The sequence below is a fragment of the Somniosus microcephalus genome, chromosome 30 (assembly GCF_052327205.1).
Source record: "Somniosus microcephalus isolate GS21.2 chromosome 30, FLI_Smic_1.0, whole genome shotgun sequence".
Taxonomy (NCBI): Eukaryota; Metazoa; Chordata; class Chondrichthyes; order Squaliformes; family Somniosidae; genus Somniosus; species Somniosus microcephalus.
The window spans coordinates 10,739,788-10,747,022 of NC_141016.1; the positions used below are offsets into that span (position 1 = coordinate 10,739,788).

General features: G+C 49.1%; 1 protein-coding gene across 4 annotated transcripts in view; it reads right to left on the reverse strand.

Annotated features, from left to right (window-relative positions):
• Window positions 1-2,801: 2,801 nt before the first annotated feature.
• Window positions 2,802-7,235, reverse strand: part of LOC147097916 (cytoplasmic polyadenylation element-binding protein 3-like) — a 66,980-nt gene continuing 62,546 nt past the window's right edge. For all 4 annotated transcript variants that reach the window (XM_085970985.1, XM_085970984.1, XM_085970986.1 and 1 more), the window contains one exon: window positions 2,802-7,235. This exon is cut by the window's right edge and continues 3,604 nt beyond it. The gene's annotated coding sequence lies outside the window, so the exon portion shown is untranslated.

A 7,235-nucleotide genomic window follows, 5' to 3' on the forward strand; every position in this document is an offset into this window, starting at 1 on the left:
GAAATGTGCTATAGAAATTCAATTCTTTCTTTTAATTCATGCCCTTAATTTGGTAACATACCAGTCGCCGTTTCATAAATTGTCCCACGTGTGAGGGATCCTGGACCCAGAATCCTAACCATCCGCGGCTACACTCTGGCCGTCAGCATGAAGCCCTACTTCTACCAAATGTCTCACTTCAATGGTCCGTTCTGCCGTATTAGGCCACGTGCTCACTGCAATAAAGAGCAGGCTGAGCTACTACCCCACAGGCCTCAGTTTGAATCCTGGCCAGACTGAAGCGATAATAACCTTCTCTCTCTCTCTCTCTCTCTCAAGACAGTCAGAATCATCTGGCCGCTTGCCTCCTTCCTGCTCTGGCGAACACACAGTGTTGGGCTTGTGCTGTTTATGAATTCAAAGAGGCAGCCTTAGTACCTTCAAAACGGGCCAGCGGATTCAAACCGGGCTTCCAGCTTTGCCTCACCAAATGCAACAATTAGCAGAAAGATTCATTTCTCCAAAGCGTGTATGTGTCACTCCAGGGCTGGAGACCAAAGACAGAATGGTGCCAGCTTATCACAAACCACTTGCCAAAGGGACGATAAAGACACCGGGAAATGTCATTTCTTTTTTCTTCCTTCTTCGCAAACTAGATTGAGTATTTTTTTCCAGGTTTCTGTTTGATATTTTGCAAAGTAAGATCCTCTTTATCCCAGTTTCAGTATTCAACGTACAAATCATTTAAAATGAAGGTGTTCAATATGAGACTATTCATAAGAACGTAAGAGATATCAGCAGGAGTAGGCCATTTGTGAAGCTGTCAAACACTGACAATGTGTCTTCCAAGTTGAGTCTTTACTCAGACTCAATTAGAAAGCCTTCCTGACCAGAAAGCAGAGGCTGCAGCTTTTGACAGTTCAGCGGCCATTCTGCTTTCTGTGCCGGTGAGCTGAGGGACTCCCGAGACCTGAAGGGAGGAAGCCTGCAGGAAGAGGTAAAGGTTAAATAAAACTTATTAAAACACTTTATACACACCTTACACACTTACCTCTGCACACATGCACCCATTACTCACCTGCACACCGGACATCTCGGCTCCTCCGATCCCCGCAGACCGACGCTCGTCTTGCTGACCCTGGCGAGGTTCGGAGCCGTCGGGAAGCCCACACTTCCGGGCTCAAAATAGGGATTAGTCAAAACACTGCCTGTTAACAGGCAGCTAATTGGCACTAATCCCCCTTCCTGCCTCGAGGAGACGGGACCCGGTGCGGGTACCTGCCTCCTGGGAAGGGGGCACGGAGGCAGGTTGGGAGCGGGTTTGGTACCCCACCCCTAGATTCTGCCATTTTCCCCAGCAGTCCCACCTCCATAGGGCTGGCAAAAATCGCCCCCATCGAGTCTACAACAGACCCAGACATGAGGTGAGCAAAACCCCCAGCGGTGGCGAGCTTTCGGAACCATAGGTCCAACCTGGGCATTGAACCTGGGTGCATTTCACAACTCAAGTTAGGACACGGGGCAGCAGATATTTTGGAATGAGCACCAGCTTATGGCAAGAGGCTGTCCAGGAGAGCACTGGAATAGTCGAGTCTGGAGGCAACAAAGGCATTTTGTTACCTCTTTGATTTTTTTTGTATTCTGTCTCTTCCTTTTCCACCCCCCCCACCACTCCCCAACTTAAATGATCCAAGACCCCAGGCACTAGCGTCACGGCCACTTCTGACGGGTCCTTGCAGAAAGAGAACGTCAGCAGGACCTGAAAGATCCCGTACCTGGCTGCTCCACGACAACCTGTACAAATCAAACACATGTAAACGGGTCACGGATAAGGTGCCTTTTTAAACCCACCAATTCGTCCAATCTCTACAATTGTGTGCAGTTTTGGTCGCCTTATCTGAGGAAGGATGTTCTTGCCATGGAGGGAGTGCAGCGAAGATTCACCAGACTGATACCTGGGATGGCAGGAATGACGTATGAGGAGAGATTGGGTCGATTAGACTTAGATTCGCTAGAGTTTAGAAGAATGAGAGGGGATCTCATTGAAACTTATTAAATTCTAACAGGACTAGACAGACTAGATGCAGGAAGGATGTTCCCAATGGCGGGGGAGTCCAGAACCAGGGGTCACAGTCTAAAGATAAGGGGTAAGCCATTTAGGACAGAGACGAGGAGGAATTTCTTCACCCAGAGAGTGGTGAACCTGTGGAATTCTCTACCACACAGGGCAGTTGAGGCCAATTCATTAAATATATTCAAGAAGGAGTTGGATATATTTCTTGAGGCTAAAGGGATCAAGGGATATGGGGAGAAAGCAGGGACAGGGTACTGAATTTGGATGATCAGCCATGATCTCAGTGAATGGCGGAGCGGGCTCGAGGGGCCGAATGGCCTACTCCTGCTCCTATCTTCTATGTTTCTATGTAACTCGGCCAACCTTGAACTTGCCCTGAAGGGCTTGAGCCACAAGGGATTGGAGCGGAGAAGTCAATGACCAGGGAGCATAGATTCAAAGTAATTGGTAGAAGAATTCAAGCGGAGCGGAGGAGAACTTTTTTCACCCTGAGGGCGGTGGGGGTCTGGAACTCACTGCCTGAAAGGGTGGTCAAGGCAGAAACCCTCATTGCATTTTAAAAAAGTACTTGGAAAGTGCCTTAACCTACAAAGGGCTAGGGACCAAGAGCTGGAAAAGTGGGATCAGGTCGGAGAGCTCTGTCGGCCGGCACAGACACGACGGGCCGAACAGTCTCCTTCCGTGCTGTAAATTTCTATGACTCTATGAACACAAACACGTACAATTAAAAAAAACACACTGAAGGGACTTTCTCACGTAAATCAAGCGTTTATTTGGCAAATTCTCATTGTCAAACATTTCACCTCAGGACCTCGTACATTTTTAATTTTACAGTGTGCATACTGTTTTTTTATATATATATTTATATATATATATTTATATATCATATGTTATCTCCCAACTAAACTAAAAGATAAATTATCTGTCAGTCTTTGCAGAACCGAAATATACTTATTTTAGAGAAAAAAAATAAGATTTTAAAATTGAAAAACAACTGAGGTATCTACTAGATATCTACAGAGTCACATGTCCATGTTTAACATTACGTACAACAATTAGTAATAGAAAACATCACTGCACAATAAAGTTGCAATACAAAAATACAAAATCATGTGACTCTTTAGTAGAAAAAGCAGCATCTCATTTAATGATTTTATATACTTTCTTTACAAAACTGCTACGATCTAGTTCAAGTGTCAATTGGACCAAACACTGGTAGTTCGGTTAAGGGGGCTGAATTATTAATCAGGTTAGTGCTAGAGCAGATATAACAGCAACTGTACAAGAAATAATTACATTTTCACCCTTTTCCCACCCCCTGGTTACAATGCTGCTGCCTCTCCACCCCAAGCCCCCACCCCCACCCCACCCCCCACCCACACAACACTTTCCCTCAACCCAACCCCACCCTACCCTACCGTCCCCGCCACACACACACACAAACCCTACTCCCAACAACCACAGCACTCCGAGGGCACTGTGGAGCACTTGTACACACCTCATAGAGGCCATTTTCTTGGTTTCACCATCCATCACATCACCAAATCTCCTCTCCTCCTCCAGACTTTTGCGGTGCAGCGAGGTCACGCGCGCACGAGATCACCCTCTCTCTTCCCCTGCGGCCATTATTCGTCGGCGGATGGGGAAGTGGGCAGTGCCACAGTTCAGCCTTGATGTCCTGCCCGTCCGCTCAAATCGGGGACGGGGAGGCCCTGGTTGATTTTTCTCCGCCTTCTAGTCTTCACTACAGCAGGGTCTGTTGAGATCGGACAACGCAACAACATATGGGGAGGGGGGGGGGGGTGCCACCTCGACCCTTTACTGATCCGTGCGGCTCGCTAACCAGCTTGGGTGCAGCAGAGGGGTTCGTGACTGAAACGCTCCCAACGCGACTGAGCCAAACATCAGACACACAGAATCTCTCGTCACCTAAGCAGCAATGGTGACCGATTTGGGATTAAAAAAAAAAAAAAGAGCCCTTGGGTTAGGATCCCAGTTGGACCGCCAGTCATCTAGGTCAACCGAGTGGGCACAAGCCCCTACCCATCCACGTCCCCAAAAGGCGCCCCAGAAATAGCCTCAATCTTTCCTTCTTCACAAAAAGGACACCGCAACAGGCGAGACCGAAGGAAACATTGGCGTCTGCAAATAACAAGGCTGCACCAAACCCTACACAAGTGCCGCACTGTGCCGGGAGCTGCACCCATCAGAGGATCTGATGATCAGAGGCTTTTGGCGGTGGCTTCTCAAGGGCTGGTATGGGAGGGTGGAAAGAGAACGGAGCCACGCCTGGCAACCGCTCCCGACCCCTCTCGGCAGTGCCGGGTGCAGTCTATGGCGGCATAACAAGAATTAACAGAGAAAGTAAGGAACAAAAAAAATCTATCTAATTAACAAAAGAATAAGTTGAAACAAAGTGCCTAAGTCATTGCAGGGGGCATAGATTTAAAGTAATTGGTGGAAGGATTAGAGGGGAGTTGAGGAGAACTTTTTTCCACCCAGAGGGTGGTGGGGGTCTGGAACTCACTGCCTGAAAGGGTGGGAGAGGCAGAAACCCTTGTCGCAGTTTAAAAAGTACAAGAAACTTTCGATTTACCGGCACCTAAATAATCGTAAATCTCGGTTAACCGGCAAAATTCAGGAGTAGGTTCAGGTAACTTTTATTACTTGCCTTCCTCCATCTGTTGCTGTGCAAGGGTGTGGCTGCAGCTGTTGCTAAGCTACAGAGACGCTTGGAACTTGTGGCCATTGTTCTGAAGCTGTTGCTAAGCAACAGGGTTTGTTGCTTCCGTATCTTTTACTATAGCGTTCGGTTATCCGGAATTGTTGATGAACCGGCACCACGTCGGTCCCGTCCGTGCCGGATAAAAAAAAAAGTATCCTGTAATTGGATATGCACTTGAAGTGCCGTAACCGACAGGGCTACGGACCGAGTTGGAAAGTGGGATTAGGCTGGATAGCTCCTTGTCGGCCGGCACGGACACGATGGTCCGAATGGCCTCTTTCTGTGCCATAATTTTCTATTATTCTACGAATGGGGGGTGGGGGGGGGGGCGGAGACAGAGAGGTACTGCATTACTCAGTCCAGGAGAGTGGAGGAGGAAGCATTAAAAATTCAGCTATTAAAATCAAACTGCGGATAGTACGGTAGGTGATGGACAGGGACGGGGACCCCAGTTCCAGCTGCCATATCTGCAGCATCGTTAGACAAATTAATTTGGTCTGTTCGGCCTCAAAAACGGGCATGCGCACCACATGGTCACACGGACTCCACCGGATGGACTTCACCAGCTTCCGCGCCAACCCCCTCCTCCCATTCGACACCAGTTGCACAGCTCCGGTAGGACGGGCGGTTTACACGCTCGCAACAGGCGTGAGCCCGCGTTTCCCGCCATTAAACGCTGGCCTAAGCGATCGCTCTAAAGCGTGAATCCAGCGCAACACGGGGACGGGTAGCGAGGGGGGGGCCGTCCCGATTCGGGTGAAGCAACACCACCGAACCTTGCCCCTGAAGACACTCCATTCCTTCTCGGTGGCCAAAGCCAGCAGGCCTGTGCGAACCTGCTCGATTCCCCAACACCCCCACTTCGCTGGGCCCAGGCTACTCAAGATATGGCCCGCCTCCCCTTCACCCCAGACCCATCATAGAATGCTATGGCACAGAAGGACGCCATTCAGCCCACCGTGCCGATACCTGCTGATCCTCCAGCCCTCTGAGCCTGTCCCATTGTGGCATTAGCTGGGCTGAGATAGCAGACAGTAACCGAGTGTAACGGGACGCTGCTTGGCAACCAGGCTATTCCAGCATCCATATAGCCAATGAAGCAGGCTCCATTAAAACTACGGGGCAGCAGTTTTTAATAGTCGCAACTGATCCAATTGGCATCCTTACCCACCACTGCATCAAGCCAACAACCTGGAAAGGTTTTTTTTTTTTAAATGACCAGAGAAAGAACAGGAGGAGAGATTGGACCGATACTCTCTGGAGTTTAGAAAAATGAGAGGTGATCTCATCGAAACCTGTAAGATTCTGAGGGGGATTGACAGGGTAGATGACGGGAAGCTGTTTCCCCCTGGCTGGAGAGTCTAGAACCAGGGGTCACAGTCTCAGGATAAGGGGTCGGCCATTTAGGACTGAGATGAGGAGAAATTTCTTCACTCAGGAGGGTGGTGAATCTTTGGAATTCTCTAGCCCAGAGGGCTGTGGAGGCTCAGTCGTTGAGTATATTCAAGACAGAGATCGATAGATTTTTGGAATCAAGGGATATGGGGATAGTGCAGGAAAGTGGAGTTGAGGTCGATGATTAGCCATGACCTTATTGAATGGCGGAGCAGGCTCGAGGGGCCGAATGGCCGACTCCTGCTCTTAATACTTATGCTCTTATTGGCAGTGTCAGTCTCGTGGCGACGTGTTCCAGGCAAGCCCCAGCCTACTGGTGGCACAGTGACATCAACACGGTATCAGGAGGATGGGTGAAGGGAGGGGGGGGGGGGGAAAAGAGAACATCTTTATGTCCCCATCTATCTGAATGGTATAATCTCTGGTCAGCCCAAAATGTTGCCCTTTCTGCGTCACCCCAGGAGTTTTGCTTGCTATCGCTCATCCAAGGGGTTTAGTACCCTTGAAAGTAGATAAATCGCCAGGCTCAGATGAAATGCACCCCGGGCTGTTAAGAGAAGCAAGGGAGGAAATAGCAGAGGCTCTGACCATCATTTTCCAATCCTCTCTGGCTACGGGTGTGGTGCCGGAGGACTGGAGGACTGCTAACGTGGTAACCTTGTTTAAAAAAAAAGGGAGAAAGGGATAGACCGAGTGGTTACAGACCAGTCAATCTAACCTCAGTGGTGGGCAAACTACTGGAAAAAATTCTGAGGGACAGGATTAAAGGCACGGATTAATCAGGGACAGTCAGTGTGGATTTGTTTAGGGAAGGTCGTGCCTGACTAACTTGATTGAATTTTTGGAGCAGGGAACAAGGAGGGTCGATGAGGGTAGGAAAGAACTATTTCCCTTGGCAGTGGGGCCAATAACCAGGGGGCATAGATTTAAAGTATTTGGTAGAAGGATTGGAGGGGAGTTGAGGAGAACTTTGTTCACCCAGAGGGTGGTGGGGGTCTGGAACTCACTGCCTGAAAGGGTGGTAGGGGCAGAAACCCTCATCACATTTACAAAGTACAGGAA